This window comes from Mus pahari, chromosome 4 (assembly GCF_900095145.1).
Source record: "Mus pahari chromosome 4, PAHARI_EIJ_v1.1, whole genome shotgun sequence".
NCBI classification, from domain to species: domain Eukaryota; kingdom Metazoa; phylum Chordata; class Mammalia; order Rodentia; family Muridae; genus Mus; species Mus pahari.
Window position 1 is genome coordinate 34,086,625 of NC_034593.1, and position 12,375 is coordinate 34,098,999.

The window sequence follows — 12,375 nt, forward strand, 5'->3', positions numbered from 1 at the left end:
TTGAAGCTAACACATGTTGGAAACAAATGGACCTAACAGATATCTACAGGACATGTCATCCAAACACAGAAGAATAAATCTCTATAGCACCTCATGAAACATTTTCCAAAAGTGACCACAAACATGAAGAACATTTAAATAACCCCCTGTATCTTATCAGAATACAATAGATTAAAGCAAGAGCAGAAACAACAGAAAGCCCACAAACTCTTAGAAATTGAACAACTCTCTACTGGATTTTTTTTCTTTTGGGAGGGGTGGTTAAGGCAGAAATAAAGAAAAAGATTAAAGACTTCCTAGTATTCAATGAAAATCAATGCACAACATTTCCAAATTTATGGACACAGTGAAAGAAGTGCTAAGAAGAAAATACATAGCATAAAGTGCTTTCATAAAAAAAAAATTGTAAAGATCTCATACTAACATAAAAGCACACACGAAAGCTCTAGAACAAAAAGAAGCAAGGTGATACAAGAGGACTAGATAACAGATAATAATCAAACTCAGCGCTGAAATCAATGAAATAGAAACAAAGAGAACAATAGGAAGAGTCATTGAAACAAAGAATTGGTTCTTTGAGAAAATATACAATACCAATCATCCCTTATCCAAACTAAAAAACTGAGAAAGAGTGTCCAAACTGACTATGTAGAGATGAATGGAGGGACATGACAAGAGACAGCAACAAAATTCAAAGTATCATTAGGTTAGACCTTTAAAATCTATACTGAACAAAATTGGAAAAATATAAACAGAATGGATAATTTTCTTCATATATATCACTCGGTAATGTAAATAATGATCAGATAAACAATTTAAACAGGGTTATAATCCCCAATGATAGAAGCAGTCATTAAAAGTCTCCTAACCAAGGAAAGCCCAGGTCAGAGGGTTTTAGTGCAGTAATCTACCAAACTTTCAAAGAAGAGCTAAAGCAAATCCTTCTCAAATTTTTCTACAAAATAGCAACAGGGGAAGCACTGCCAATTCATTTCATGAGGCCACAGTTATCCTGATACCCAAAGCACAAAGATTCAAAGATTTAAGAGTTACAGAAAAATCATAAACACAGATGCAAAAATACTTAACAAAATAGTTACAAACCAAATCTGAGAACACATCAAAAAGATCATCAGCCATGATGAAGTAGGCTTTATCCCAGAGATGAAGGGATGCTTCAACATATGGAAATCAGTCCATGTAATCCACCATATAAACAAACAGAAAGAAAAGGTACCATATGATCATCTCATTAGATGCTGAAAATGCTTTTGACAAAATCCAACACCCCTTCATGATAAAAGTCTTGGAGATCATAGGGATAAAGGAACATACCTAAACACAATAAAGAATATTTACAGCAACCCTATAGCCAACATTCATTTAAATACAATTCCACTAAAGTAATCCCACTAAAATCAGGAACAAGACAATGTTGTCCACACTCTCCATATCTGTACAATATAGTCCTTGAAGTTCTAGCTAGAGAAATAAAAAAGGAGATCAAACTGAATATATATTGAAAAGGAAGAAGTCAAAGTATCGCTATTCACAGATGGCATGATAGTATACATACATGACATGAAAAATCATACCAGGGAACTCCTACGACTGATAAACACCTTCAGCAAAGTGATTGGATATGAATTTAACTCAAACATGTCAATTGCCCATCTATATACAAATGATAAATGAGCTGAGAAAGAAATCAAGGAAACAACACCCTTCACAGTAGCCACAAATCAATATAAACTATTTTGGTGTAATTCTAATCATGCAAATGAAAAGTTTGTATATCAAGAACTTGAAGTCTTTAAAGAAAGAAATTGAAGATATCAAAAGGTGGAAAGATCTCCCATGTTCATGAACTGGTTGGATCAACATTTAAAAATAGTAATCTTACCAAAAGCAAACTACAGATTCAATGCAATTCCCAACACAATTCTTTACAGACCTTTAAAGAACAATACTAAACTTCATACAGGAACAAACAAACAAACGAAAAAATGAAACAGGAAAGCTAGAATAATCCTGTACAATAAAAGAATTTCTGAAGGTATCACCATCCCTGATTTCAAATTGTACTACAAAGCTATAGTAATCATCATCATCATCATCACAATCATCATCATAGCACATGCTATTGGCATATAAAGAGACAGATTAATCAGCATAATCAAATCATAGACCCAGACATAAATCCACACACCTATGATCACTTGATTTTTTTTATTAAAAAAATCAGAAATATAAAATGTAAAAAGGAAGCATGTTCAACAAATGGTGCTGGTATAATTGGATATCGCATGCAGAAGAATACAAATAGATCAATGTCTATTACCATGCACAAAACTCAAGTCCATCAACATAAGATCAGATAAACTGAACCTCATAAAAGAGCAAGTGGAGAATAGCTTTGAATGCATTGGTGCAGAAGATGACATCCTGAAGAGAATACCAACAGATCAGACACTAGGATGAACAATTAATAAATAGGGCCTCATGAAGCTGAAAACTTGTGTAAGGCAAAGGACAGTGTCCGTAGAACAAAACTGCAACCTACAGAATGGGAAAAGATTTTCACCATCTCCAAATCTGGCAGTGAGCTAATATCCCCAATATATAAAGACCTCAAGAAACTAGACATCAACAAACCAAATAATCCAATTAAAAAATGGGATACAGATCTAAACAGAGAATGTGTAGAGAGCTGTGAGCAATTGCCATTACAGGATGGCGTTGGCCTTTGTTGTTCATAACTATAAACATTTAATGTGCGCAAGTGCAAGGGTGAATTCGCGCCAAGTCACGACCCATCCCGGGNTGTACTTTTGAAATTATGAGCAAGCAGCCAATCAGGTGCAGACACGCCACACCAGACATATATAAGCTGCACTATTTCTGGGGCTCGGGGTCTTCCTCATGATGAAGCAATAAAGCTTTGCCACAGAAGAATCCGGTTGTCCNAGTGTGTTCTTGCTGGCGAGAACTTAGCTTGTGACAAGAATATCCAACAGATGAATCTGAAATGTCTGAGAAACAAATATTCAACTCCTTGGCCATCACGGGAAATGCAAATCAAAACAAATTTGAGTCTCAATCCTACACCTGACAAAATGGCTAAGATTAATAACAAATGGCAGCTCATGCTGGCAAGGATGTGGAACAGGGGGAACACTCCTCCATTGCTGGTGAGAGTTAAAACTTGTATAGCCACTGTGGAAATCACTGTGGCAGTTTCTCAGAAAATGAGTTGGTTTACGTAATAATCCAGCAATAACTCTCCTGGGCATATAACTAAAGAATACTCCATCCTACCACAAGGGCACTTGCTCAAATATGTTCATAGCAGCTTTTCTCATAATAGCCGGGAACTGCAAACAACTTAGATGCCCCTTGTCTGAAAAACAGTAAAAGAAAAGGTGGTACATTTGCACAATAGTATAGTACTCAGCTGTTCGATGACATCATGAAATTTGCAGGTATATGGATTGAATTTGAAATAAAATCAAATCACCCTGAGTGAGGTAAACCAGATCCACAGACAAACATGGTATGTTTTCACTTATAAATGGACATTACCTGTTAAGTAAAGGATAAGCACAGACCCAGAGAGGCCAAGTAACAAGGAAGACTCAAGGGTAGATACATGGATCTCTCAGTGGGGCAGATTGGGGGATAGAATAGACTTTGTAGGTAGGCAGGATTGGCTGGGGATTGGAAGAGAAAGGTTCATTCTGTGGGGGAGAGGATGGAGGGAATGAGTACTGAGAAAAATGACAGAAACTGGGGGTAAGGAAGTAATTTGTGGAGTGACATAAATCCCGTGCTGTGAAAACTCCTTAGACTTCACGAAAGTGAGCCTAGGGAAGTCTCCTAGTAATAACGGATAGAGCCTGAACTGGCCATCTTCTATAACCAGGCAAGGCTCCCAGCAGTGAGACCAGGACACCAACCTAGCTGCAAAACCTTCCACTTACAGTCTGTCCCGCCTTCATGATATGCTGGTAATGACAGCACAGAGTATGTGGAACCGGCCAACCACTGACTACTTGATGTCCATGCCCCAAGAGGGACGTCATGCCTGACACTATGAGAATTGACCAAAATCCAGGGGCTGTTCAGCCCCAAAACTGAGGTTACATTCAAGTATGCCTGGAAAGAGAAGCCAAGGAAGTGATTTCTTGTAATATTCTGCTGTACTAATAGACTGGTGCCTACTCCAGTTATCATCTGAGAGGAATCATCCAGCAACTCACAGGAAGAGATGAACAGACCCACAAACAATAGAGTCAGAGAAACCCATCAAACAATGGGAAGGGAGGATTCAAGGAGCAAGAGAGGTTGATAACCCCAAGAGAACACAACCTACAGAATCAACTAAGTAGGGCTCACATGGGTTCAGAACCTGAGCTGACAATCATGGAGTCTGTATGGGTCTGAGCTAGGTACTCTGCCTGTAAGTTATTCTAGGTGTTTTTGTGGGATTCCTAAAAGTGGAAGCATGGGAAACTGTGCCAGAGCTTGGGACCCTTTTGCTTCTATTGGAGTATATGAGAACTTGTACATAGTCTTATCATACTGTGGTAATATGTTATACCACAAGTTGTTGATGTACCTTTTTTTTCTTTATTGAAGGGAAATGGAAGAAGACTGTGTCCAGGGGGTGGGGGGAGGGGAGAGTACTTGGAGGAGTGGAGGCCATGTAAACCCAAAACTGTAGTCAGGATGTAAAATATATTTTAAAAAAATGCTCAACATCCCCAATTATCAGATTATATATAACTAAGTCCCATTGCGACAGCATGCCACCAAGAGATTGCCAAAAATAATAAAGAAAGATCAACAATTGTAAGTGTTGGTAAAGACACAGGGGGAAAAATAAACTTCCTGCAAAATAAAGTTGCGCTAAATTGAAATTTTTCTGGAATAGTTATGCATGGGCTAATATCCAATATATGCAAAGAACTCAAGAAATTAGACTCCAGAGAATTAAAATATGGGGTACAGAGCTAAACAAAGAATTTTCAACTGAGAAATATCAAATTGCCAAGAAGCACTTAAAGAAATGTTCAACATCCTCAGTTCTAAGGGAAATGCAAATAAAAACAACCCTGAGATTCCACTTAACACCAGTCAGAATGGCTAAGACCAAAAACTCAGGTGACAGAGATGCTGGTGAAGATGTGGAGAAAGAGGAACACTCCTCCATTGCTGGTGGGATTGCAAGCTGGTACAATCATTCTGGAAATCAGCCTGGTGGTTCCTCAGAAAATCGGACATAGGATCCAGCTATACCATTCGTGGGCATATACCCAAAAGATGATCTAACATATAACAAGGACACATGCTCCACTATGTTCAAAGCAGCCTTATTTATAATAGCCAGAAGCTGGAAAGAACCCAGACATCCTTCAACAGAGGAATGGATATAGAAAATGCGGTACATTTATTCAACGGAGTACTACTCAGCCACTAAAAACAATAAAATCATGAAATTCTTAGGCAAATGGATGGAACTAGAAAATATCATCCTGAGTGAGGTCTCACACACACACACACACACACACACACACACACACACACACACACAAACCATGGTATGCACTCATCGATAAGTGGATATTAGCCCAAAAGCTTGGAGTACCCAACATACAATTTACAGACCACATGAAGCTCAAGAAGGAAGACCAAAGTGTGGGTGCTTTGGTCCTTCTTAGAAGTGGGAACAAAATAACCAAATACAGAGGCAAAGTGCAGAGCAAAGACTGAAGGAAAGGCCATCCAGAGACTGCCCCACCTGGGGATCTATTCCAAACCCAGACACTATTGTGGATGCCAAGAAGTGCATGCTGACAGAAGCCTGATATGGGTGTCTCCTAAGAGCCTCTGCCAGAGCCTGACAAATACAGAGGTGGATGCTCGAAGGTTATCATTCAACTGATCACAGGGTCCCCACTGGAGGAGATAGAGAAATGACTGAAGGNCATGAACTAGTCTGCAACCCTGTCTGCAACCCAGGAGAAACAATAACAATATGAAACAACCAGACCCCCTAGAGCTCCCAGGCACTAAACCACCAACCAAAGAGTACAGATGGAGAGACCCATGGCTCCAGCTGCATATGTAGCAAAGGATGGCCTTGTTGGGCATCAGTGGGAGGAGAGGCCCTTTGTCCTTTGAAGGCTTGATGCCCCAGTGTTGGGGAATGAAAGGGCTGGGAGGCAGGTGGGGGTGGAGGGGTGGGGACATGCACTCTTATAGAAGCAGGGAGGAGGGGATGGGATAAGGGGTTTCTGGAGGGGAAACAGAAAAAAGGGAATAACATCTGAAATGTAAATAAAGAAATTATCGGGGTCAGGAGGGATGGCTCAGTGGTTAAGAGCACTGACTGCTCTTCCCAGGGTCCTGAGTTCAACTCCCAGGCTCACAACCATCTAAAAAGGGATCTGACGTCCTCTTCTGGTGTGTCTGCAGCTACAGTGTGCTCATATACATAACATAAGTAAATCTTTTTTAAAAAAAGAAAAGAAAATATCCAATAAAAACATTTTAAAAAATTAAAAATGAGAAAATTGCCACTGACAGTTTGGCCATGCTCCAGTAAGCATACAGGCAACACACACACTGGGTTTTGTCTATTTCTTTTTTCTTTCTTTCTTTCCTTTTTCTTTGTATGTAGGAGGGAGAGGGAAGTTCCAGGGATTGGGGGGCGAACCTGTGAGGACTGGTAGGTGAGGATATTTGAGTTCATGATGCAAAATTTTCAAGTGACCGATAAACACATCATGAAAAGAAAAAAGTGAGAAAGACTTAGTTGTTAAAAGGAAAATATAAAAAGAAATAAGCCTCAGGCTATTCACTTAACAAGAAAGCACTAGGTAATGGAAGTAAAGGATATGAGACGATGAAGATGAAGCACAGGCACCTTTGCTGAAATGAAGCAAAGACATAAAAGAGAATACCGTAAGTCCAGCCATGGCACACAGTAGGACGTCTCCAGATGTATGTAGGGCAGTGAGAGAGCGATTAGACTGTATTGATGCCAAAGGCTGTGGTATGGTGGAAATGATCTGTGTCATAACATGTGTATGCATCACATTTATATCTATCTCATTATTAACAAGAAAACTGAAGCCAATCATGTCATGTGATAGAAACCAATTGGAAGCTACATGACCTTAACCACTGAAGTCAGATGGTGGAGTGTTACATCTCCTCCCAGTACTGTTGGTTTTAGTGGGTTTGTGGAATGGTTTTTACTGTGCTCCAGGTCAAGGTCATCCCTTAGTGTTATATAAAGTGCACATTTATCTCCCCCAAACTGAGCCTGAGATGTTTCTTGAATTTAGGAACTGACTTGTCAGATGCCAATCAAGACCCAAACTTTTGTATTCAGTCTTCCTTTAGATCAATTTAATTTTCACAAGCCTCATTCCATGAGAAGAGAGTCACAATTTATAATTACTAAGAGTGAAGGGTATGTTCCTTGGGCTTTGACACACTCACAGAAAATAGAAGAACTAAGGTGTCTCTAGTCAGGAGCAGTAGGCCTCAAATACTAGAAATATAGACAAGGACATTTCACTCTACCCCTATAATAATTCCTATGGCTTTGCCTTTTAGAAACCACTTCCGGAGTTTCAAATGGTCACTGCCGTGGACTGTCCTCCCTTGTGCTGTATTTACACAAGAGAAGTGATCGAGACTTGCAAAGGGTCAGATCCCAATGCCTAATTCATACCTCACATTCAACAGCATAATTGAGCCACACACTTACACCCACAGAGATAATCAATAATATGAGTCTGCTTGGCACATGTCCAAGTAGTCACAAATTCACTGTTTCAAGGAAACTTTGTGACTGACAATTTCATTTCATTTCATTCCATCCTTCTGCCTATGAACGCTCAGTTTGAATGTCAACAGTAAATTTCATTATTTAAGTTTGAAATGCTTTTCAAAATGACCTTAAACACTAAAAACACCCTTTCTTTCTGAATTTGTGATAAATTTTATACAATATAAATGGGATGACACAAATGAAGTCCAGAGTGGCTTTAATAACCCATGCAAAATGTACCTGTATTTCCTATTCTTATGTACACCCACATTCACCATATTTCCAACTTTATCTCCTGCTACATAGTCAATCCTATCTCCCAGTGTCATAGTCAAAACCACAGTTACTATATTATATAATAATATAGTCTTTCTTCTACAAAGTTCATCATTACGAATGTATCTTCTTAGCAGTGATACTTTTCAAATAGAAACACAATGTAACTTGTCAACAAGTAGTGAGGCAGAGCTTCAGAAAGGACCCTACTGATGCTCCACTCCCAAAGATTGCTGACCCTCACCCAGGCCTTGCTCGTCTCCAGTCTCTGAGAAAAACTGCTATAGTGAAAGAGCCCATGAGGAAGCCACACAGCCACCGCTAGATGTGGAGCAAACCTGTGCCTCCTGTCAAAACTCATGTGTTGCCTGTAGCTCCCACCCATCCCCACCTCTCACGCTAGGACACCCTGAGTTAGAATCCACACACTGAGCTGGGTCCATTTCCAGAGCTACAGAAATGGTGAGACATTTGCTATCTTGGGGCAATTAGATCTCTCTGCTTTGTTCCTGTAAACTAACAACAACAACAACAACAAAAAAACAAACAAACAAACAAGCAAAAAAACTCAGACACTCATGTTAATAATCATAGGGTCCGGCATCAGAAGGATCAGTACCTGGCTAAATGATTGCACAGTGTGCTGGTACCTAGGGCTTCCCAATATGAGGAAACTTATATAAATTGTCTCAATTATTTATCATCTGGAGATCCAGACATATAATATTAAATATTTGGACACAAATCTTATTCAAAAAGTACCACACTTCAACCACATTTGTCTCACGTAGCTTCTGGTATGTTTGTCCCTAAGTGGGATTAAGCACACAGTCAGTGTGCCACGGAAACTGAAGGATGGGCCCTGGTGTTTGCTTTGCTCACACTTCACACTCAGAAATGTTACTGCAGGAGCAAGTAGCAAGCCAGTGACCCAAGCCTAAGCAATAACCATTTTCTGGAATATAATTATGCAATTGTCAAAGTTGATTAAGAAGTCAAAACAAAACCTGACAAATTACAAAAGAAAATATAGAACCCGAAGTGGTTTAAACTTAAAATATTTATTTAAGATTTTTTTGACATTGTATAAAAACAATAGGTTTTGGCTTACACACACTTCCACATGTAAAGATCCCACCCCGCCCACGGCATGCAGGCTTCTCTGTGCGGCACTGCCATCTAGTGGCTGACTAACTAGTGGGTAGACTGCTTTGCTGTGAGCGAACAGTTATTGTTCCAAAAATATTTAATGAGCATCTGCTATGTGCAGCATACTTGTAACAAGCTCGGGGGGGGGGTCGTAAAATGATGGAAACTTAATTTCTGAGTGCAAAATTTTATTTGTTCTTTCCTATAGAAGAAAAGCAGCATGGTAGAGAATCCCTTTCAACCTCCTCTTGAAATTGTGTAAAATTATGAAATTATGTACTCTACCTTTTGAAAAGTTTCTGGTAGAAAGTATAAAAGCAAAAGAGACATATGACACCAAGAAAACAAGCCCCTCCCCCAAATCAACATGAGCAAAGCTCATAGGATCTCACAGAGACTGAAGTAGCAATTGTGGGGCTCTGCATGGGTCTGCACCAGGTCCTATGCACACATGTTATGGTGTCCACTTCAGTAATTTTATGGGGTTCCTAATACGTGAATGAGTGGATTTCTGATTTGTGTGCCTTTTCTTGGGTTCTCTTCTTTCTGTCGTTGTTGTTGTTGTTGTGTATGTGTCCAATTCCAGAATGTTAGTTTGTTTATGATTTTCCTTTATTATTATCTCTAAGAAGCCTGTTTGTTTTAGACAAAAAAATGGAGTGGATTCGGACGGGAGGTGAGATATGTAGGAACTAGGAGGAGTAGAGAGAAGGGAAACTGTCACCAGGATATATTATGTGAAAGAAGAATCTATTTTCAATTAGAGAAAAATAACAATAAGCAAAAACTTCTGGTGCCTTCTAGACATCTCCACTCTTATATCCCATTGCCCATTAAAAATGGAAATTCCATAATGAAGCCAGGTTTAGTGTGGGACACACCACTAGTTCCAGCACTGCGAAGTGGGGGCAGAAGAATGATAAGTTTAAGACTATCCTCAGCTCTGCTTTTTTGAAGCGAGCCTGGGCTATGTAAGACTCTGTCTTAATGAATAAAGAAACAAATTAATGAAAGAATGAGTGAATTAGCAAGTGAATAAGTCAATGAGTAAACAGACTTGTGATAGAATGTATGGAGGAGTTGAATCAGGTCATGACAACAGCGAGCCTGTATACAATGTAAATATTCTGAACATGATTCTTATGTTGGACATTAGTCAGTAGCTCACAAATTACTTCGAGGACATTTAGGGTTTTTTTTTTTTAAAGAACAAAATCAAATTTTAACACATTTATTATGAGAATCCATGGCTTATCTTATTATAATAGGAAGTTTTTACAAATCTAATAAAATACAAATTATATAAACCTTCAACTATAAAAATAACTCTTGGTCTGATGGAGGCTCGATGACCCAGTGTAGGGGGATGCTAGGGCTCTGAGGCAGGAGTGGGTGGATGTGTGAGGGAGCATCCTCACAGGGGAAGGGGAGAGGGGAGAGGGAGTTATAGAGAAGAAACTGGGAAGGAGGATAACATTTGAAATGTAAATAAATAAAATAACCAATTTTTTTAAAATGAAAAACTTTAAATAAAAAAATGAAGATATAAATAATAAAATAAAATAATTCCCTATCTGCAATCATGGTGCCAAAGAGCTGTTTAAGCTGAGGTTACAGAGGTACGCATCACTAGAGATATTAGTAGCAACCAAAGATGGAGCTGAAATTTAAAAAACATAAAAGTACTCAAAATTATTGACATCTTTATGAAAATCCATGACATTGTGTGTGCACATATATACATGTGTGCATACTTCTTGGATACCAACAACCAGAACATCTAGCATATTCTGAATGAGTAACTGAACATCTATATAGCTCTTAAAACTATAATGATTTATTTGACTGTATCATTAAAGAAAACCTGTTTGTCATCTCTATCAAGGTCATAGTTAACCAAGTAAAGTCACCATTTGTACAGTGCTTTGCAGTTCATAAAACAATTTTGTCCACACATCTACAGGCCAATATGCCTTCCCAATTTGACACATGAGGTCTTTGCTTTGCACACAGAGCAGAATGGATTATCTCCTCTAAGTCAGCAGCAAGCTATTTGCTGGAAAACACTGACATTTCACAGTATATCTAGGAGATATAATTAACCTTCTTTCCCCACAAAAAAGCGTATTTTAAAAATTAAAAGTTAAGTGTATTTTTCTATGATATAATGAACTTGGTCATTTGTGCCTTTTCAAAACAATATACATATACACATATACATACACACACATATATACACTGTGTATGTATATATATGTGTATGTGAGTGTATATATATGAATATATTATTATATGTATATTAGCATATTATCAATACCTATTACTAATATATCAATGACATTTTATTAAGTGTTATAGATATATATTAATTATATATTATTTTATGTTAATTATAGAAAGTATAATACAATATTAAAAACAATGATAGTTATTAATATAATACATTATGTATTATTAATATAAAATTGCATTATTAGTATATATGTGTGTGTCAATATATGTAAACATGATATATATTTAATTTAATATAGTTTTTGTTCTATTTGAAGGTTTATTCATTCTGTGGATTAACCACCATCTGATAGCACACTCTACATGTCTTCATTCTGCTCACACAGACTTTACTTGACTTACCCTGAGATGCTGTGTGGTATCCAAGGTACATAGCTTTCCTTTGAGACATCTTGGGGTCACTGCCCAAGGATGGACACAGCTGAATCTGCTTTGTCACTTAGCATAATCTTCTAATATGTACTTTGTTTGGATTTTAATTAAGGTGTTCATGGGTTAGATTTCTTCCTATTCTAAGTTTTCTTTCAGGTAGCCTGCCTGCCAACTGTGTTTTAGATTTTACCATAAAACAGTGATTGTCTCTAAAACATCATCTGTCCTGATGTCACAGTGATCTTCAAGCTTCCCTGGCTATGGAGATCCCCTTGGAAGGTTTTGACCATTTGATATGTCTGACATGCAGAGGCATCTGAGCTCAGCCTCTCCATGACAATCAGTACATCTCTGTTGATCTGAGACAACCATAAAAACATAGGATAACAATGAAATGACATAGGGGCTTATCTGAAACACATCTGAAATTATTTTTCATTATT